Source organism: Suncus etruscus, chromosome 5, assembly GCF_024139225.1.
Source record: "Suncus etruscus isolate mSunEtr1 chromosome 5, mSunEtr1.pri.cur, whole genome shotgun sequence".
NCBI lineage: Eukaryota > Metazoa > Chordata > Mammalia > Eulipotyphla > Soricidae > Suncus > Suncus etruscus.
This window is the reverse complement of record NC_064852.1, coordinates 39443034-39467177: the sequence shown is the minus strand read 5'-3', so window position 1 is coordinate 39467177 and position 24144 is coordinate 39443034. Positions and strand designations below refer to the sequence as shown.

At 34.0% G+C, this 24144-nt stretch overlaps 1 protein-coding gene and 1 non-coding gene across 2 annotated transcripts in view; both read right to left on the bottom strand.

Annotated features, from left to right (window-relative positions):
* The window catches only part of KYNU (kynureninase), a 147207-nt gene that overhangs the window by 16289 nt on the left and 106774 nt on the right, over nt 1–24144 (bottom strand). The window lies entirely within an intron of this gene.
* Nucleotides 5744–5845, bottom strand: LOC126010691 (U6 spliceosomal RNA). The gene has a single exon (XR_007496706.1). It is a non-coding gene; the product is annotated as a U6 spliceosomal RNA (small nuclear RNA).

Genomic DNA, 24144 nt, shown 5'->3' with positions numbered 1-24144 from the left:
GGTAGACTATCTCACAGGAAACATTCCATACTTTGTCACCTGTGATTCCTTATCAATATCTAGTGCGACTCACTATGTACTGCAACTTAGTTTGTGACCCTGGCTTTGCATAAGTGAGAAATAACTGAGGCCACAGATATTTAACCTGGGATTTCCCCAATAACACGATGTCTAATACCTTCAGTACAACAACAACAACAACAAAGTGATTCACCAATCACTTTTTATAAGAGTAACATCCAGTAGTGCTTGAAAGTCCAGAGCTTCTTAGCCTGCTGCTATGGGTCTGACAGTTCCTGGTATTGCAATATTCCAGAATTTCAGGGACTTTCCAAGTAGTGTTGGTCATTGGTTGCAAGATATTTATACTGTTGCTTTACTTTCTTCTAAATTCTTTCAAAGACATTTTAATTTATTTATTTTTTTGTTTCTGGGTCACACCCGGCAGCGCTCAGGGGTTACTCCTGGCTCTATGCTCAGAAATCACTCCTGGCAGGCTCAGGGGACCATATGGGATGCCGGGATTCAAACCACCATCCTTCAGCATGCAAGGTAAATGCCCTACCACCATGGTATCTCTCCGGCCCCTCAAAGACATATTTTACAATAAAACCGAGAAAAAGTAATGCTTCCAAAATACCATTTAATTGTTAAAAATTTTAAATAATTTCTTTAAAAATATTACTGGGTTTGAGATTTATAGCACAGCTTGTCTTGCACACAGTGGACTCAGTTTGAATCCCCAGTTTGGATCCTCATTAAGTCCCTTAGACCTATAAGGAGTAATCCTTGAGTGAAGAGTCAAAAGTGAGTTCTGAGAAGAGGTAGATGTGGAAAAATAAAAGAATAAAGAGGATTAATAAAGAATGAAGAGATGAAGGTAAAGTCAGGTCAGTCTTTCAACTGACCCAGGTTTGATCCCTAACACTAGATTTAGCTCCACCCAAGTTGGAGTTGCATCAGAAATGATACATGTTCACAGAGTTAACAGTACCCCCTAAGTACAACTAAATATTGTCACTTCCCCCCAAAATACAAGTAGATCTGTCAATTTGTGGAAGACATACATTCATTACAAATACATAATTGTGTATGAGTGAGCATAATAAGTGGAAAATAGTTTAAAGAAAACTGTAAGAATGTGAGAAATTTTTTTCCCATTAAGCACATCTTTGAGCTTCAATATTACCCAAAACTGGCAAAATGTGACTTTATTTTATGAGGGGGAGGCACAACTAATAGTACTCAGAGCTTACTCCTGACTTTGTCTTGGTAGGATTTATTTAGACTTAGAGGGTTTGTATTTTTTTCTGAAGGAGGTGGGCCACACCCTGACGCGTTCAAGGGTTACACTTGCTTCTGTGTTCTGGAGACCATATAGAATGCAAGGATCAAACCTAGGATGACAGCGTGCAAGGCAAATGCCATTCCCATTGTGCTACTGCTCTGAGACCCCAAGTCTCTCAAGGCAATAGGGTCATAGGAATTCTCAGGTTGGCCATGTTCAAGGCAACACTCCACCAACTATACTAACTCTATAGCCCTGGGTTTTCTTATGTTAGGAATCACACCTACAGAATCGAGCTTGGAGGATCAGGCAGAGCTGGAAACTAAATATATGATTCCTGTATTCGAGGAATCCTTTGAGTTCTCTCCTTGGCTCAGGAGAAGTTGGATGTTAGCTAAAATAGTTCTTATCACAGAGAGATTAATAAGTGATAAACGTGAGATTTCAATAAATACAAAGATGAGTAAAGTATGTTTATGTATTTAATAACTTTTAAAAGAAACTCATAAATAGAGTATGTAAAGAAACAAATACATTCATAAACATTTATAATTAGATATTAAAAGAAATAACAGAAAAAGTATGGGCCCGGAGAGATAGCACAGCGGTGTTTGCCTTGCAAGCAGCCGATCTAGGACCAAAGGTGGTTGGTTCGAATCCCGGTGTCCCATATGGTCCCCCGTGCCTGCCAGGAGCTATTTCTGAGCAGACAGCCAGGAGTAACCCCTGAGCACTGCTGGGTGTGGCCCAAAAACCAAAAAAAAAAAAAAAAAAAAAAAAGTGAACCATAATTGCCAAGACTTACATAGAACATGTATAGATATTTATAAAAAAAAAGAAGTAAATCAGGGGCTGGAGAGGTAACATGGAGGCAAGGCGTTTTACCTTGCATGCAGAAGGACAGTGATTCTAATCCCTGCATTCCATATGGTCCCCCGAGCCTACCAGGAGCTTTTACTTTTGTTTCCTTTTCTTTCTTTTTTTTCTTTTTTTTTTTTTTTTTTCGGTTTTTGGGTCACACCCAGCAGCTCTCAGAGGTTACTCCTGGCTCTATGCTCAGAAATTACTCCTGGCACGCTCAGGGGACCATATGGGATGCCGGGATTCGAACCACCGACCTTCTGCATGCAAGGCAAATGCCTTACCTCCATGTAATCTTTCCGGACCCCCAGGAGAGATTTCTGAGCGTAGAGCCAGGAGTAATGCCTGAGCGCTGCTGGGTGTGACCCAAAAACAAAACAAAATAAAAAAAGTAAATCAGTAAATTAGATAAAAGCAAAATTCAGGTCTCTTGAGCACCACCAAGAGTAAGAATAATTCCTTAGTGCAAAGCCAAGTATAACCACTGAGCATTGCTAGTGTGGCCCCAAAATAAAAATAACAAAATAAAAGTATTCAGTACCAATAAATAAAGTTTAATTTAAAGATATCATAATTTCCAAGTTAAATTGGCAATGATATTTAAATTTTATGATGCCAATTTCTATTAATAAGAAAGAAATAAAATGTATCCACTGATAAAAATAATAAGAAATAAAATGTCTATGAGAAACACTTTTAAAATATAAATGAAACATATGTATGACTTTATCTCAGTTAATTTTAATCCTTTCAGTTTTTCCAAAAGACAATGCGGTTAAACCAAGATTAATGTACAAGGACAATTAGTACAATAATATTTATAGTGAAAAGCAGCCTGAATATCTTCTAATAGAGGATTAGTAAGATAAATCTGACTATTTTCAAATGATTTAATAACATGTGGGCAGTTATAAAAATCCTATTAAAATAACATAAATTGAGAAACAAATACGCATAATCTAAATAGTCAATTCACTACTACTGATCACACAAAAATAATAATTATAATTTTAACCATATTCTTCTAATTTCATAATATAATTTTAAAATTTAGTCCAAATTTTTAATTTTAAACAACTTTGTACATCTGCATATATTTTATATAAAGTGTATAAGTCTTTTAATTGTGTAAATAATTTTGTTAATATAAAATTAAAACTGAATACTTTTTTTTGTTTTTGTTTTTTTGTTTTTATTATTTTTTTAAAATTTTTTATCTTTATTTAAACACCGAAAACTGAATACTTTTAATTAAGAGATAAAATTCTTTACACATCATATAACATATTCCTTCCTAACTTATTTCTAATATTTCTTCTCTGATTTTAACCTATTCATTTTCTCAAGACTTAGGCACACCCTCTCCCACGTTACTTTAGTTTTTTCTAACTAGAAAAGCTGACTTTGGTAAAAAATGATATAATAGGATTAAAGAAAAGAACTAGGATAAAGTGGTAGCTAAACTACTAAGAAAAATACACTTTTGTAAATGTTCTCCTGCAAAAGTCAGAAATTTACTGCAAATATTGATATAGAACTGGAAGAAAGGCATTAGATTCAGAACAACTGCTATGGAAATGAAAGAAGAATGGGTATGTTCAAATATTTAAGAGGAATTTAAAAAATGTAAAGGAAGCGGGGCATGAAAAATGTGAAGTCTAAATGGATGTTTCTGCTAATCTTCTTAAGTGTCTCCTCCATTTGAATCAGAAAATCCAAGTTATTTACTACAAGATAATGAGGAAAGAACTGAATGCTACATAGATACATAAATTCTACATGTAAAAGAACTACTATTATATCAAAAGAAATGCCACACAATCACCAAAAAAGATTGACAAAAGGTTGATGAAAATCTAAAGCAAATGACAAAAATTAAAAAGACTGTAGAAACTTAATTAATGAAAATTCCGCATGATGGAAAAATAACAAGTAGGAATAAAGGGATTTACTGGTAATAAAACATGTTAATAAAGGCAGAGTGATATATTTCAAAAATTTAGAAAGAATATTTAACACAAAATCTATGAAAAATAATAAACTGATACCAATATTTTATAAAGAATGAGAAAAGAAGCTAAAATAAAGTGATAATATACAATTACTACAAACAGAAGATGAAATGAATGGTTAGAAAATGTAATCTAATAAGCACATTATAAGATAAATTTGATTTTAGTGAGGTGATCATTTAATTAAAAATATACTGAACAGCACAGCATTGCTATAAAAAGACATATCAGAGAAAGGGTAACCACTGAACATAGAAAGTCACACAAGAAAGAGGGCAAATATTAATCTAAATCTAAAAATCAGTAAGGCTGATGGAATGTTAGTAGAGCATTTAGTATGCTAGCCTTGCACACCAGGAAATATCCCTGACTATAGAGCCTGAAGTAACCAGTGAGCACTGCTGGATCTGACTCAAAAACAAAAAAGCAAACACAAATCTGCAAGATAAAAGCCTGAGTGATAATACAGCAGAAAAAGTTCTAGCCTTGCACAGGGCCAAACTGCCAACCTGGGTTCAATCCAAGATATCACATTTCATCCCTTAAACCCCACTAGAAGTTATCCCTGAGCACAAAGCCAAGAGTATTACTTGAGGCCATACATGTCCCTTAAAAACAAACAATAAGCCTCCATGAGACCATGTTATTTACTCAAGTAAATAAGTTTTTCAAAAAGAGGAATATTATTTAAATTAAATCTTTAACAGAGGAATTAGAAGAGTATTCCAAACACTTAAAGATTACTAAGTATGAAGGCCTCACAGAGAAATTATCCCCACTTTTCTTAAAGGAGATAATTTCAACGAAATTTAAAGTATTACAGGGCATAGAATAATCCAAATAAAAAGATTTATATTTAAGAGGTTAGAGAGATAGCTTAATGGACAGAGATATGGAAATAGATCCTAACACTATTGGCAATGGCTTTATAACAAACAAACAAATAAAAAAAAAGAAGTAAAGAGTAGATTTAGGACTTTATTATTAAAGGAAAATAAGAAATAATTTTGAAACTAGATAAGAATGGCAAACATGTAAAAATACATCAATTTACCAATAAAGTACATACATAAATTCTACCAACAAAATTATTATTATTATTATTGCTCAGGGGTTACTCCTGGCTATGCATTCAGAAATCACTCCTAGCTTGGGGGACCATATAGGATACTGGGGGATCCAACCACGGTCTGTCCTTGGTTAGCGCATGCAAGGCAAATGCCCTACCACTCAACAAAATTATTTTTATATAGTTTTCCAATGATGTTGTGAGGAGATTGTCTTATAAAAAAACTACTAGACATCAATGATGCAAATATAGCACTACAAGATAAATTACCAAATACTAACAAAAGAGATTATATTTTTTTTTCTTTTTGGTTTTTGGGCCACACCCTGTGATGCTCAGGGGTTACTCCTGGCTATGCGCTCAGAAGTTGCTCCTGGCTTCTTGGGGGACCATATGGGACGCCGGGGGATCGAACTGCGGTCCATCCTAGGCTAGCGCAGGCAAGGCAGGCACCTTACCTCCAGCGCCACCGCCCGGCCCCCAAAAGAGATTATATTAAAAAGTAATTTTTTAAAAAATATGGAACGCTTCACGAATTTGCATGTCATCCTTGCACAGGGGCCATGCTAATCTTCTCTGTTCCAGTTTTAGTATATGTGCTGCCAAAGTGAGCACTAAATAGTAACTTATAAAAATTAAAACAAACTCATCAGTAATGATAAAATATTTCTAAATTTTAATTAGAATTATAATTCTTGTATGGTATTGTGTTGGTATTATTCATATCTGGTACCTAAGGTTATATGATTTGTTCCTATACATTACCAGTTTATTGATTTAATAGAAAATATTTTAGATAATCTTATTAAATGCTCAGATGACCAAACTTAAACTATCATATAGAATCAATGCAATCCCTAGCCAAATTCAGATAGCATTCTCCAAGGACTTAGAATAGTAAGTAATAAAGTTTGTGTATAACCCTAAAAGAAGCTGGATAGCCAAAACCATACTGAAAAATAAGAAACTAGAAGCCATTGTAATACCTAACTTGAAGCAGTACTTTTAAAGCCACAGTGATCAAAATAGTATGGCATTGGTATGAAGACAGACTCTGATCAATGGCATCATAACATTAAAGACTCTTTTGATGTCTAGGTTTTGGAGTTGTCTGTTTTTTCCCCCTCAATGTATTCTATGGATTCAGATATAATACCAAGGTCTTTGATCTACTGTGAGTTGATTATTGTATTAGATGAAAGATATAGATCAAACTTTAATTTCTTAAAGGCTGTCATGTAGTTGTTTTGTTGAAGAGGAAGTCTTTATTCAATTTTATGTTCTCAGCTCCTTTGTCAAAAATTAGTTGACCATATACTTGTCACTGGATATTCTATTATGACCCATTTGTCTGAAAGTCAGACTTTGTTCCAATTAACACTGGAACTACATCAAACTAAAATGTGTTTCTATGGCAAAAAAAAAAAAAAATCCAGAACGACGCTAAAACTAAAGGACAGTTAAGTGCCAGGAAATATTTATGTTCAATATATCAGATAAAAGGTTTAAATAGAGGATTTACAAAGTACACACAAAGGGGCCAGAGAGATAGCCTGGAGGTAAAGCATTTGCCTTTCATGCAGAAGGTCATCCATTCAAATCCCGGCATCCCATATGGTCCCCCGTGCCTGCCAGGAGTAATTTCTGAGCATGGAGCCAGGAGTAACCCCTGAGCACTGCCGAGTGTGACCCAAAAAACACCAAATAAAAAAAAAAGAATAAAAAAAAAGTACACACAAATGTTAAGCCCTCAAAACCTAAAAACATCATACAAAATGGAGATGAGAAATGAACAGACGCCTCTGTTGGAAGACCAACAGGGAAAAATGCTCATCATCGCTTATTAGAGAAGTTGATATCAAGATGTCAATAAGATAACATTTTATACAAGTGAGGATTACACATATTAAAATCTTGGAAACAATTTGTGTTGTTGGGGATGTGGTTAAAAAAAACTCTCATCTACTGTTGGTGGAAATGCTTTCTAATACAAACTATGAAAATGATATGGAGAGTATTCAGTAAACTCAGTAACCCCACTCTTGGAAATTTATCCCCAGTACGAACAAAAACCTTCAATACACACCACTATTTATCTCAGAACTTAGTACAACAGCTAAGAGTTGGAATCAACCTAGGTGTCCAATAACAAATGAGAATATTGTGAAGATGAGGAACATATATTTAATGGAATAATACATAGATATATAAGGAATAATAAAATTATACAATTTACTCTGGCATAGATAGAACTAGAAGATATTGCGTAAACCAGAAGAAGAGGATAAAATACAGGCTGATACTTATATGTTTAATTTAAAATAACTGCATGAAGAAAAGCAATATTTTTTGTTTGTTTGTTTGTTTGTTTTTGTTTTTGAGCCACACCTGGCAGTGCTCAGGGTTACTGGTGCTGCACTCAGAAATCACTCTGGCAGGCCCGGGGGGATCATATTGGGTGCCAGGAACTAAAACCTGGTCCATCCTGGGTTAGCCACTTACAAGGCAAACACCATACCACTGTGCTCTTGTTTTAGCCTGAAAGCCATGGTTTAAATGAAGGTTGTTGAGAACACTGTTGGCCAGAATACAGTGAAAAGAAGAAAAGACAATGAGTGGAGGAGTAGAAAGATAAATTAAAATAATGAGGACAAGGCTGAGGGGACATGGATGCATTACTGGTGTTAAGAAAGGACAGAACTAAATATGCAAGCCAGAGTCAACAACAATGAAATAGTGAAATTCAACCTTTAACAAACAAAATTATAAATGGTTGTGATTATAATGGCAGGCTGTGATGGGTAGTGGTGGTATGGGATGGACTTTGGGAACAGTGGTGAAAGAAGTTGATAATGTTGATGAGATTGGTTTTTAAACACTATGTTGAAAACACAACTACAAGTAATTTTTAAAATCACAATTATTTAAATAAGTATAAAAATCCATTAATATAGTGGGGAACTATTATTAAATAAGTACTCCAACTATTATTCAATAATTAGATTTTTATCATTATAATTATTGTACACTTATTGAACTGTTTTTCAATAATTACTAGTTTTAATTGAGGGAGGTTTTGTGATTTATGATATTTTCAATAATGGTCTCCAATGCACATATTCCATACCACACCCAGTATACACACTTCCAGACTCCAAGGACCTAACAAACTTCTCTTTAAAATAAGCTCTATTCAGTGGGTGAATCTTGTATGCAAGGCACTATTTATTTTGAGGTGCAGAAGCTTCTCAGCTTAATATATTCCCATCTGTTTAACTCTGCTTCCACTTGTTTGGAGAGTGTTGTTTCTTCCTTGAAGATACCTATAGTCTCAATGTTATGGAGTGTTTTACTTACATGTTGTTCTATAAAACTTATGGTTTCAGGTCTGATATCAAGGTCTTTAATCCATTTGGATTTTACCTTCATACATGGCATTAGCTGGGAGTCCGAGTTTGCTTTTTTGCAAGTGGCTAACCAGTTATGCCAACACCACTTGTTGAAGAAGCTTTCCTCCTTATATTTTGTATTTCTTCCCTATTTATCAAAGATTAGTTGATTTTTATGTCTGAGGAACATTCTCTGAATACTCAAGTCTATTCCACTGATCTGAGGATCTGTCTTCATTCTAATACCATGTTGTTTTGATAACTATTGCTTTGTAATACAATTTAAAATTAGGGAAAGTAATGCCTCTCATATTACTTTTCCCAAGGATTTCTGTACCTATCTTTAGTTGTTTATTGTTGCAAATAAGTTTCAGAAGTGTTTGATCCACTTCTTTGAAGAATATCTTGGGTATTTTTAGAGGGATTGCATTACATCTGTACAATATTTTGGGGAGTATTGCTATTTTAATGATGTTAATCCTGCCAATCCATGAGCAGGGTATGTGTTTCTATTTCTGCATGTCCTATTTTATTTTACCCAATACCCATCAGATAAGAGGCTAACATCCAAAATATACAAGGAACTGACAGAACTTCACAAGAAAAATAAAAACTAACCCCATCAAAAAATGTGAAGAAATGAACAGATATTTCCTCAAAGAGAAATACAAATGGCCAAAAGTCACATGAATTAATGCTCCACATCACTAATCATCAGGGAGATACAAATCAAAACAACTATGAGGTACCATCTCACACCACAGAGATTGGCACACATCACAAATAATGAGAACAAGCAGTGCTGTCAGGGATGTGGAGAGAAAGGAGCTCTTATTTACTGTTGATGGGACTGCTTTCTAGTCCAGCCTTTATGGAAAATAATACGGAGATTCTTTAAAGAACTGGAAATTGAGCTCCCATATGAACCAGCTATACCACTCTAACTTTTTTGAGCCCGAGTACCTAAACTGCCGCACAAAGCCTGGTCCTCCCAATGGCCAGTCCTGCCCTGATGACAGGTGAACTGCAAAGCAGACACCCGCACACTCGCCTCCTGCCATGCCACATATCTTAATTGCGGATCTTCCCACGTGCCAGCTGCAAGGCCTTTGCGTGCCACCACTGGCACACATGCCATAGGTTTGCATCGAGGTCCTAGAAACACAAATTACCATACAAAAGTCCCTTCCTCACACCTATATTCATTGCAGCACTGTTTACAATATCCAAACTCTGGAAACAACTAAGATGCCCTTCAACAGATAAATGGCTAAAGAAACTGTGGTACATATACACGATAAAATATTATGCAGTCGTCGGGAGAGATGAAGTCAGAGGGAGAGAAATAGACACAGAATAGTCTCACTCATCTATGAGTTTTTTTTTAAAAAAAATGTAAAGTCAGTATTGTAATAACCCCAGAGACAATAGAGTTAAGGGGACCATCTCACAATATGAAGCTCACCACAAAGATATTGTTAGGGAAATAACCACACTAACAACTAGCATGTCAATGTTAATAAATGAGAGAAGTAGAACTCCTGTCTCGAATACAGAAGGGATGGGAAGGAGGGAGATCAGGGACATCGGTGGTGGAAATGTTGCACTGGAGCCCAACTACAATCATGATTTTAATTATGGTGCTTAAATAAATATTTAAAAATTAAAATTAAAAATAAGTAAAATAACCTCCAACTATGAATAAATGTCTTTTGTTAAAATGGTCCAGAATGCATCAGGAATTAGTATAATTACCAAACTGTCACATAGAGCACAGTATACACTTTACACAAGACTAGCAAAAAGAAAATTGAAGAAATGATGCAAACATTGTTACCTAATCATGAATTAAATAAAATTATCCTATATTAATGATAGAGTGGAAAGAGAAGTTTGGATTTGGGTCACAAACCCATTCTAGAGTCTGATTTATGTTTGAAGGCAAGGGGATTTATTTGAGAGGTTTGTATGATTTCATGTCTAAAAAAATCGTTGATTAATTTTCCGTTTGCCTTAGAAAATTCATAGGGTTTGTATAGCCAGCTTGTTGCTTAGTTTTATATAAAAATGTTAGTTTTTATGAAAAATACATAAAAATATTAGGAAAAGGGACCTCTGAGCACACCCAACTACCATCAAAAACAAACAAATGTCACTTAATTTTATGCCTTGACATTTAAGCATATAACTTCTCTTGAAAATGATAAATTTCTAATAACAAGAACTGATGATAGAATCTTAAAGCGGGATTCACTAATTTCTGAACTCTTTATTAAATGCTAGGATCATCTTAAATTGAACATATAAGTGAGCTATATCAATTAGTTTAAAATGAGTGGGGAAATGAAACTAACCATAAAAGTAATTGTTTGCTTGAGGTGTTGATGTTTATCACTGAGAAAACATTTACTAAAAAATCTTGCTTTTAGTGGATATATGCTAGATAATTAAGAGAAGACAATATGCCGCTTCAAATGAGGCCAATTAAGCTATATTTGCATAAAAAGAAGGACTTTAGGATTGGGCTTTAGCCTGGCTGCATTATGGATTTATAAATTAAAAACAGAACTATTTATCTGTTTTTGAAAGAGGAAAATTTTGTTTGTTAAAGATAATTATTTCTTGTCTAGTCAAAAATAAAATAATAGATCTTTTCCCCAAAATTATTTTATCAACAACAGATTTAAAATTTATCTCTAGATATTTTCTTTTTTTTTTTTTTTTTTTTTTTTGGTTTTTGGGTCACACCCGGCTGTGCTCAGGAGTTACTCCTGGCTGTCTGCTCAGAAATAGCTCCTGGCAGGCACGGGGGACCATATGGGACACCGGGATTCGAACCAACTACCTTTGGTCCTGGATGGGCTGCTTGCAAGGCAAACACCGCTGTGCTATCTCTCCGGGCCCTAGATATTTTCTTTTGAATATAGCGGCAGGTGTCAATTGGGCCACAAAAGATTATATCAATCTCCCTACATTTCTATTTAGAAATCAAAATAAATATTCTTGGAACTATATGAAAGATTTACCTTATTTAAAAATGCTCTTTTTATTTTTATGTGCTCCTTAAAGGACTAAGCATTTGCCATAGCTGTTTGTGAAGTTAAAGATTCAAGAAATTGAGTTATCATAATTGCTAGGTGTATTGAACAGAAATTTTAGAGGCCTAGTGTGTGAACGTGGCATCACAATAATAATAGCTGTGGCTGGAATTGCTGATGGCATGTTCAAAACCCAAAGGTGAAAAAGAGTAGTAAGAGTAGAATGAAAAAAAAAAAAGCATGGGGCTGGAGAGATAGCATGGAGGTAAGGTGTTTGCCTTTCATGCAGAAGTCAGTGGTTCAAATCCCGGAGCGATTTCTGAGCATAGAGCCAGGAGTAACCCGTGAGCATGGCTGGGTGTGACCCAAAAACAAACAAAAAAAAAGGCTAAGAAAACAGAGAATCAAATATTGGATTTCATTATTAATGCCATTACATTGTTTTAACAATGTTTCTTTATATATGAAATAAAGAACAATACTCTAATTCCCAGTTGTCCATTTAATATTTTTGATAATCCTGTTTGTATATATTTACCCAAAACATTATATTTTGCTCTACTCTGTGAAATAGATCCAGTTAAAATTCTAGTTGATCTTACATTGTACTGCTCCTCATCCCCATAACAGATTTGTATTAGCCTCTAGATTAAAGTAAAATAACATTCTTAACATGTAAGAATTCCATATCTAATAAAATTATTGGTTGTCATGTCAATAAAAGGCCTCTTCAAAGGCATCATTGAGAAGTTTTTGTTAAAGAAAAGCTGACAACTAAAACTCGGTTCTTAGGAAATGGACATGACAATTCCTTATTATTTCACTAATTCCTGTGACAACTCTGGACAAAGTGCTATTTGCTACATTTTAGATTTTAGAGAAATAAAGCTTATATTTTTGTCCTGAGAAACACAATTGATAATGTTTATGTACTGCTTGAATAAACACCAATCTAAGTAAAAAATTGTGTTAAAGGTGGTTTCATCATAATAAGATTCCTGGTCCTTGGAAGATCAGATGTGAAGCAGAAGCTAAAATTACACTCTAATAAATAAAAAATATTTAAGGAAACAATACACAATTCGGTACTTATTATCTGTGATTTCTATGATTTACTTTCCTAATTAAATCACCCTTCTGATACTTATTGATGAGTTTCTATAATTTATTCTTTTTTTCTTCAAAAATAGCATTGAACCATATTGTTCTGCCTCACAAACTGAGGAGGAAATAATGGAGGGCACCAAGACCAAACAGTATGAACATTGACTAGAAATAAAAACTTGATTAAACTTGAACATCAAATCCAAAGCCAACTACAACAGAATTGATACCCAATCTACAACAGGCTAGAAGAAGGGACCACTTATATACTAGTAGCCCTGGGGTGGAGGGGGCAAAGGAGGAGCGATATGGAATGCATGCTGGGAACAGGGGTAGAGGGAGGACAACATTGGTGGTGGAAATGCCCCTGATTCAATGTCACTATGTACCTGAAATACTACTGTAAATGATTTGTAATCCACTTTGGTCAAAATAAAAATTATTAATAAAAAATAGCATATGCAATACTCTCCTAGAGTCTACAAAGTACAATGAGACTTAATTGAAATTAGGATCTCTTCTCTTAACAAAAATCTATAATTACTTGTGGAATAATTAGCAAGAAACAAATCTGAAAAACAGGAGAATCTCACAACAAAGCATGAGAGGACAGAACCAAACCTGACAGGAAAAATGACGCATCTAGTACCATATCACGGAATATACCAAGTCCCCAGTGTGAATGTTTTCAGTCAGGAGGAAATGTGACTATTCAAATTTATTCTTAAAAAACAAGTGTGAGTGTTTCTCCCACATTAACTTTTCAGGATTACATTACACATATGGATTTCTAAATTACCAACATTGACAACTGACAGAAATCTGAGGAGGATGGAAGATCTACAGGAATTAGAGAATATATCATTAAAGAATCTTTGGACTCAACTTATCTAGAGACTAATAACATTATGGTTTGAAGGATATGCATAACAACTGATAGGATTTTATTTACTAACTTTATGGAACCTGCTTAAATAAGTAAAAAACTTCTGGGAGAAATCTGAATTCAGTAATACAGGTGGCTGCCATTGTGGAAATTTCCTGTAACATGCTAACAATTTGGGAACATATTAGAATCTCTCAAGTCCCCCAATCTCCTAAAGGCTTCAGGTGAGTCCTGTGATAAAATATATTAGCTTGTAATATAACCAAAAATCATTAAATGTTGGGGACGGAGTGGTGGCGCGGAGCGGTAAGGCATCTGCCTTGCTGGCACTAGTCTCGGACGAACCGCGATTCGATTCTCTGGCGTCTCATATGGTCCCCCAAGCCAGGAAGGATTTCTGAGCCCATAACCAGGAGTAATCCCTGAGCGTCACCGGGTATGGCTCAAAAACCAAAACGAAAAAAAAAAGAGCCATTAACTGTAATAGAAACTGACACTAATACTCCAAACTGTCCAAATAACACTAATTCTACTTATGTGACTGGGTCAAGTAAGCTCTCTACCTACTTGTTGCATAGGGCAAAGTAATTCTGTCTCCATGGGCCCACAATATTGCCCAAGAGCACATAATATTGCATCTGACTACAGTCAGGTCATCAGCCCACACACTATGACACACTGACAGTGTGAAGTCAGATACAACCCACTCAGGAAACATACCTGGAGTATGTAGTCAGTTGCCCATGATGGACTTTGCTTTTGGACTCTTCAGGACACATGGTAATTCTTACAGACCAAGGGAGTTAATAGAGGTGACTAATATAAAGAAAGAGGCAAAGTGGATTTGGAATAATAGAAAGACAGAGGAAAGTATCCAAAAAGAAAGAACAAGTCAAATTTCTTAAAATTATTGAAGTATGAAAATGGTATTTACAGTCTTCCTAATAAGAAGAATTCAAAGTAAGTACCATAAGATGCTAATTCTACTAAAAAGATGAATGGATGAACAGAATAATGTAAGAGTGACTCAATAAGAAGTTACAGAGGTAGAGAAAACAGTAATAGAACTGAAAAAAAATACAACTGAGAATTCAAAAGATTGAGTGAAGGAAAAAAGAGAATAAGCAACCTGGAAGACACAGCCCTACAACTCATCCAGACATTTCAGCGACATGAAACGAACTGTATTTGATTCTTTTGGTTTGGGGTCCACATCTGGTGTTACCCAGAGGCTGATTTTGGCTTTCTAAATACCATTCCACTAGTGCTCAGAATACCATACAGTGAAGGATTTCAAAACTGGAGTTTCTGCCTACAGAGTATACAGTTAGAACTATATCTTGATCCCATCTTACAGTTAGGACCGTAAGATACAACAAGGTTAGGTAATCTTAGGACTAGAAAGATAGTAGATGGAATAAGGGGCTTGTGTATGTGGAAAACCACAATTCAGTTCCTCATACTATATAATCCCCACAGCATTTCTGAGTGAAGCTCTGGGAAATCTCTCTCACCCGTAAAATACTACAGTCCCTAGAGACACTGAACAATGTTAGGAGTCCCAGACAATTTTCAGCACTGGAAAGCCCAAAAAGCATTGTATAATCTGGCACTAAATAAAATAAAATCCTTTATTGTCCAAATAACACGGGGGATTATGCTAGGATTCTAAATTCCACTTGAGAGACAGAACAGTATAACCACCACACTCAAGAAAAAATTATCTAAAATTAAAATAGTATACATATACAAATTCAAATAGTTTTTTTGAGAGGTGGACAGGAGGTGTTTAGACACAGGCAACTGGTCAGTGCTTACTCTGTCTGGCTCAGGGATATTTCTTAGCAGAGATTGTGGGAACATATGAGATTTCAGGGATTATACCTAGGTCAGCTGTGTGCAAGGGAAACAAACTATTGTAGTATATCTTTCTGACTCCCAAAAAGGAGATTAAATAGTAAAGATACCTAGAGAGAATTTCGGATTATATCAAATGAAAGAATATTTAAATTATTGAGGCCTCAGAAAGAAAACCAAGGCAAGAGGTTTGCTACCAGGCAAAATTGTTCAGGAAACTACAAATAACTTTAAGTCAAAATGGGAAAGAAAAAGAATTTTATCATCATCACTGAACTTGGTAGTCTACTACTACTGATCATCTGATATTTAAATGTAATTGGCTTGGCAAATGAACCATAAAAATATATGAGAGGTAGATGTGGATACCAAACTGAAAAAGGACCCCTTACAGTATGAATAATTCAGAATAAACTGAAAACAGAAGAGAAGTATAATATCAAAATGAATAATTCTTTGTCAAGTTTGATATCAGTAAGTAAGTACAGGGTTGAACCAGGATACACCATATTTTAGGTTATTAGCTATTACCACCATATTTTAGGTTAACTGCACTGTTCTTGTTGCTTTGGATATAAATTTGAAGCAGGTATCTCCAAGAATGGGCTATATTAGTAAGTCCTTTTGGTTTACACATTGGTGTAAAATAACTGATTGTTGGTGTTAATAAAATATAATTTACTCAGCCACCCTAAAACCAGAAGAGATATGATAAAATTGTTAATGCAGTTTGTACCAGTATTAATAAAAACTTGCTACAACCTTTCACACAATCATATTCATGACACTTTCTGCCAATTAATTTCTGATTGGGACAATGACAATATTCTTGAGTCAAGTGACAGTAACAATAGTTCAAGGGAAAAAAATAAACAAAAAATTAGTAGAGTCATTGAAAGAATACTGTTGTAAGCTCTGAATTTCATCCTGCCATCAACTTGTCCAAATATCAGAGTGAAGAGTAAACTCTGCAACCACCAGATGTGGCCTCCAAATAAATAAATTGATATGTGAATAATTAATTAAAAATGGAAACTAGAGTAAAATAATAAGAAGAAAGTAAGGAGATATTTTTAAATCAAAATTTCCCAAACAATTTGTAGAGGTCAGAATACATCAAAGCAAAAGTACAATTTTCTTTGACATTTCTTTTTACCAAGTGTGATGCCATTGAATTAAATATCAAACAGCTATTACAGGAAATATAATTAAAAGCATGGAGAAAAATTTTGTAAATAATCTCTTACAATTTTCTGCTTCTATGTTATAAAAATTTGGTAAGGATACATGAATCTTATTTATATGACTATTTTCTGGGACCACTAGTGGTTAATTGATTCATAGTCTATGATTTTTCATAAGATATTTTCTTCTTATGAATTTATTATAACATAAAATATGAATTAACATACATTCTTAGAGCCATTGATGCTATCTATCTTTTATCTTAATGAAATTCTAAATGCTATTTAGTCTGGAAATAATTGAAACTTTTTAACATTAATTGCTCTATACTTTCATTTGATTAAAAGAAATCTAATCATTTGAATAAAAATTATGACAAAAGAATGACACTGCTATCAAAATTTCTTTTACCCATAACCTTTTGTCAAATAAAAAACAGTTCTTAAACTTCTTATTTGACATTTTTCAAGGTATTCTGAATATTTTCACTGAAAACATGATGAATCATTTTAATGTAAAAGCCTATACTAATAATTTTACCATAACCATACTTTAAAAAACATATAATTAAAATGAAAGTAAAATAATTCTCTTTAACAAAATATCATTTCAATTTTTTTTCTTTATACTATCTTCTAATTGATGGCAAATAATATTAACTGAGGTCTTCTCCTTTGTTTTTGTTGTTTTTGTTTTTGAGGCTACACCTGGTGACTCTCAGGGATTAATCCTGGCTATGCTACCAGATATTGCTCCTGGCTTGGAAGATTATTTGGGACACTAGGGTATGGAACTGCGATCTGTCCTAGGTCAGCCAAGGTTCAAGGCAAACACCCTATCACTGCGCTCCCATTTAAGGTCTTTAAAAAAAAACAAATTTTTATTTCAGGATACTTCTATTTTTCTCATTTTTAGATTACTTTAGTTGTTCTAATTGTTTCAAGAACAATAAAAACAAATATTAATGGTTTTCAAGAAATTCTATGAGCTAGGTACTTGGTATATACCTTATACAAATGACAAAATTCATGTTCTAAGAAACAAAATGGTATTAGATAATATAATTATTAGATCTTTTTGTGTGTTTGTTTTGTTTTGGGGTTTTGGACCACAACCTGGACATGCTCAGGGGTTACTCCTGGCTATGAGCTCAGAAATTGCTCCTGGTTTGAGGGATCATGTGGGACGCTGGGAGATCGAACTGTGGTCCGTCCTAAGCTAGAACGGGCAAGGCAAATGCCTTACCACTTGTGCCACTGCTCTGGCCCTAGTTATTAGTTTTTGAAGTCCATATTTAGTTGTACTACATTAATTAGGATCAAGGATATTTACAAAAAATGTAAAGTAATGGGCAGTTACAAAAAAATAAATTGGAGATGTCATAAAACATTTTTCAGATGTGTTATAAAACATTTAAGTATTATATTTAGAATTCTGAGCTAGCATAATGAGGTAAGAATCAAAGAGTACAGAAAAAGTAGGATAGCAGATACAACTATTCTTTGTAAGAAGCACTTTCTTTTTATCTTTGAAAAGCTTGTTCTTGTATTTTCTTTTTCCTTTTACAGTCCAAATAAGTGATATACTTTACTTAAAAGATGCATGAATCTAAGTATTTTATTTAGTAAATGTGGGTATGTATATCACTTAAGTATTACACATAAAGTTTATAAAGTAAAATGGAAATTCTACGAAGTCAAATATAAAATAGCTATTTAAAAATAATAAAGCTCGGGGCCGGGAAGGTGGTGCTAGAGGTAAGGTGTCTGCCTTGCAAGCGCTAGCATAGGACGGATGCGATCTCCCGGTGTCCCATATGGTCCCCCCAAGCCAGGGGCAATTTCTGAGTGCATAGCCAGGAGTGTCAAATGGGTGTGGCCCAAAAACCAAAAAATATATATATATATATATAATAAAGCTCAAAACACTTTACACAATCTTAGGAGAAGATTAAATTGATTTTATGATTCACTACTTGGAACACAACAAAAGTAAACTAAAAACACAAAAATGTAATTTATACGAAAAGGCATGTATTCATAAACATAATTATGTAAATCTTATGATGTAAAAATACAAACTATTACGCCAGTTTGTAAGTAACTATGTTGTGAGAATTTCATAAGTCTTTGCTACACAATTAATATGAGAACACTGTTTAAGATATAACTTCATTGTATTTAGATTAGAAATTTAAATATTTTTCATAACATTTTAAAAGAATGTATTAATTGATTAATTTACTAGAATGATTCCTATTTTATTTAAAATATAGGTTGATATTAATATAATTATGAAAATAACTATTGAGATAGGGTTTGTTTTCTTTGAGTAACTTGAGTATCATAAATTTTCTGAAATGATTATCAACTATATATTACCAAATTGAAACAACAACTTATTATTAAGACATCTTTGATGAGCTTCACCAGGTATGGCCCAAAAAACAAAAACTAAAAAAATTGACATCTTTGAGACATGATATTTAGTAAGTGAAAACCACTAAGTTTTCATTGAATATGATTTTGGATGCTAACTGTTATAAAGTGAAATATCCAAACTTTCTTTGATCTCTTTAGCTTTAATGGCAGGGAAAGATCTCCAGTATGAATTCCTAAATATTTTATGCACTGAATTAATTTAACTTATCTTTAAACCCCTTGCTATTGCCACTTCATACTTCCACCGAATTAAATAAATCAACAATCCAAATAATATTTAATGTTGGCTATTTTCTTAAGCAATATTATATATAGTTTAACATAAGGCAAAATACAACATAAAATTGGGATGAATTTTTATATTCATCAGTGTTTATAACATCCTGTACTTGACAATTTCTTACTATGCATTTAATATTAATCTATGTTTAAAAATTGGACCTGATTACAAGTTTGTTTCTTATACATTTTATCCTTTATATATTTTTCTTTTTCTCTTATTTCTCTTACATTTTTTCTTATAATCTTCTCTTTTCCTTATTCATTTTTCCTTCCCTTATGCCTATACCTTTCCTCTCTTTCTTAAGGATACAACTTAGATTTAAACATGATTGTTTTGCCACTCTCATGGCTCCAAAATGTGTTGAATTATTCAAATTGTTATAGTATTGCAAAAACATGAAACATTTTTGGGTACACCATAATTGTTTATTCTTAAACAAAATCTGTAATAGCAATTGGGGATGTTTGAATGTCTGTCATATTCTTTCCTAATGTCTTCTACAAAACAATCTCAAGTAACAGTATAGTACTGAAATTTTCAACAAATGATCATGTTTCACAAAATTACAATTTCATGGGAGAGAGAGAGATAGTACAGAGATTAAATCATGTCATTATGTATGGCTGACCTTTGCTCTTTTATATGGAATCAAATATAGCTACAATAGTGATCCATGAGTGCAGAATCAGGAGTAAGTCCAGAGTACTACCAGTTGCCCCCATCTGTAAAATTGTATTGTTCATAAAGTTATCAGAAATGATTTCATCCAAAACACATGAATTTGCAATTTTAATAATAAAAATTGGCAACTTTATTCTAAGAAATATGGTCATGGTACATTTCTTATTTGAGAAAAGGAAAACAATTTTTAAAATTCTAATATTGTTTGTTATATAGTTGTTTAAATGGACAGATACATTATTGTGTATCTCTAATACAAAAAGGTGAGGAAGAAGGTCACCTAATGCCCTGAATCTACCCTATAAACCCTGAAGTTCAATTAGAATTGTTTGGTTTTTGAGTCATCCATAAATTAGTCCACTTCATTTTGAATCTTTATTCCTTTTTTTAGTTTAGTTCTGTTGTTGTTTCTGGATTTGTGTTGGGCTATACCCAGCAGCACTCAGAAGTTACTTCTGATTCTGCACTCAGAAATTGCTCCTGGAAGGCTCTGGGGATCATATGGGATACATGGGATCAAACCTAGGTCAGTCCCAGTCAGTTGTGTGCAAGGCAAATGCCCTACTGTTGTGCTTCGCTCCTGCCTCTTGAATCTTTATTCTTATAAGTTGAGAATCAGAATTTAAAGTTGGAAAGTAACCTTAGAGATCCAACATAACTAATGTTTCCTTGAATAAATCACTATTTCAAAAATTGAAGAGCATTGAATTTGTAGTTTTTTCCACATAAACTGTCAAAGTTTTAGGTTTTTACTTCAGATAAAATGTAACAATTCTGGTGATGGGTGGTGTTCCTTTTATTACTGAAACCCAAACACAATCATGTATGTAATCAAGGTGTTTAAATAAAAATAAAATAAAATAAAATACACACTTTTTAGAAAAAAAAAGTAACAATTCTGGGCTCGCAGAGATAGCACAGCGGCGTTTGCCTTGCAAGCAGCAGTCCCAGGACCAAAGGTGGTTAGTTCGAATCCCCGTGTCCCATATGTTCCCCCGTGCCTGCCAGGAGCTATTTCTGAGCAGACAGCCAGGAGTAACCCCTGAGCATCGCCGGGTGTGCCCCCCCCCCAAAAAAAGTAACAATTCTGAGTGCTCAAGAACTTCAATGTGGTGACTTTTGGGGATACATATGAAACCTACCGGCTAGAGCAATCTACCAGTACCCGTTTTCCCATATTCTGACCAACAGATAGAGTAATTTCATAGACTAAATATCCCATCCTCTCTCTCTTTGCTTTACCCAGTCATACTATCCTAGGACATCATGGGGACTCAGAGTAAATGCCAAGTTGTTTGTCTAAAATAAATGCTTGAGAAATGTAACTAAACACAACCATAGGACATTTTGTTAATTAACTCAATACTTGAATTTTTATCATTAAGTTAAATTTTGATTCTCCTATCAATCTACCACTCTATCCAAAATAAAATGTTCTCTTCATTTACCTATTGACAAGTAACTGTCTTACTTTTATTTGTTTATTTTCTGTTATATTCTAGAGGATTCAATCATCACTTCATCTTCTTCTATTTAACCACTTTAAGTTAGCCACCTGTGGCAGAGGACACAGCAAAAGATGCTTGGGAGGTAGGTTCACTGAAAGCAGCGTTGAGATAACTATTTGAGCTTAGTATCAAATCAGGGCCTCTGACACACACACACACACACACACACACACACACACACACACACACTGTTCTCTATTGTTATGAGATACATCCCTGGTTTCCAGATGATAATTTAAAAAGTTGCACAATAGGTAGAGTGCTTACCTTGAATATGGTTAACCAGAGTTTGATCCTATACCCAAATATAGTCCCCCAGTGCAATCAGGAGTGATCCCTGAGTGCAAAATAAGTCCAGGTAAGAGTTATAAAAACTGTAAAATAGAAGTTGCTTATGTTGTCACTTTTATTTCAAGATAGCCAGTGAATTCCTAGTGGATTTTTTTTGCTTGCATGCTTGCTTGTTTACTTTTGCGGTTATGTTGATTTTGCAGATAATATATGTAGATATTAATCATGTGTGTGTTTGAAGTTCTGGAAATAAAAACCAGGGTCTCACACATGCACAACAAATGCTCTACAACAGAATGTCTGTGCATATTTTAAGGGTATAGTTTCACACAGCTCTAAATATATGCTGCCGCACCATACCCAACTCTTTATATTGCCTTACAATGGCCTAAATTTCCTAGAGCCTTTTATAGCTCCAATATAAATGATTTACTTCTGTTCTTTTTAATTTATGTCATGTTGTTCTCCATGCTGTTTCACAAGCATTGAAGTCATACTTGTGTTTTAGAGTCTTCATTAAAATACTACTTGCATACTTTCTGCAGCAGAGAACTAATTAGATCACTTTCTACCTCCTTTTCACCTCTTCATTCACATTTCCTCAAAAAGGGCTTTTCAAAATGCCTTTATAGTAATGAAGATATTCAAGCAGTATATATAAATTACATGAATACCCTCTTTTTCTTTCCTAGATTCCCAATTCTCAAAGACATCAAATCTGAATATATTATACTAAGTGTTCTTTTTTACTTATTTTGTTTTCCTTGACAGAATTATTAACTCTATTATATCAGAGATCTTTAGGGCTTTTTCATATATATATTTCAGCCACTTAAAAATATTTTCTGAAGGAGGGAGATGGGGGCATTGGTGGTGGGAAAGTTGCACTGGTGAAGGGAGGTGTCCTTTTTTATAACTGAAATCCAAATACAAACATGTTTGCAATTATGGTGCTTAAATAAAGATATTATTAAAACTTAAAAAAATGTCTTGATTATGTTAGATACATACATGTTTAAGTAAAAATGTATATACATCTGCAATTATAAAACTATTATAAGAGAATTATAAGAGAAAATTATAACAGCAATTATAAAAAATTTAAAAATTAAAATTAAAATTTTAAAAAGTATAAAAATTGGGGCTGGCAAAGTGGCACTAGAGGTAAGGTGTCTGCCTTGCAAGTGCTAGCCAAGGAAGGACCTCGGTTCCATCCCCCTGCATCCCATATGGTCTCCTAAGCCAGGGGCAATTTCTGACTGCTTAGCCAGGAGTACCCCTGAGCATCAAATGGGTGTGGCTCGAAAAACCAAAAAAAAATTTAAAAATGTATAAAAATTATAAAAAAAAATAGCAATTATAAGAGAAAATTATTTTAAAGCATTTAATGAAAGCATTAATCTCTTTTATAAAAAATTAAGTATTTTTCTTTTTTTATTTTGTTCTAAATTCTTTCTATTTTTTTTCCTTACCCCTAATTTTTTTTTGATTTTTATTTTGATCATAATGGCTTAGATATCTTTCAGAGCAGTATTTTAGGTACATATCAACATTGAATCAGGGGAATACTCATCACCAAATTTGTCCTCCCCTTTTCCCCGTTCCCTTTCTGCAACCTATATCCCCCATCACACCCCCTGGGCTGCTAGAGTAGGTGGTCCCCTCTTTGTCTAGCTTACTATTAGTGATCCTATATCTGTTTGGTCCTGGTACCCTCCCTTGTTTATCCCTCTATTTGAGAGGCTGAGCTAGATAAATCGAGTTATGTGGTTTTGTTTGAAGGAAAGAAAAGCAATAGAATGGGGTAAAAATAAGAAAAAAAATAAAAAATAAAATATGCTGAAAATGGGCAGAGTCCTTCTAGAGGCTATCAACCTCAGTTTGAGAGAGGAGATGAAAAAGGTAATTGAAACACCACAACAATATAAAAAGAAATGTCAAATTAAATATTCAATGAGCACTACAATAATAAAGAGAAGCACCACACAATAGTCTCAGTTCTGAAATCTAATCATTCCGGAGTGCAAAAAGAAATTCTTTCTATTAATCAAAGCTTTCCTCCAGCATCCACTGAAGGTCCTTTCTAACCAATTTAATTTGGATCACCGAAAGTAAACAAAAATGAGCTTAAGTTTCTGTTTCCCAGGTTACAAGTGTGGTATGAGATGAGTATAATTTTGTTACTGCAAAAATAACCTAGTCAAATTTTAGGTCATTCTTTTTTTTTCCCCCTGGGTCACACCTGGCAGCA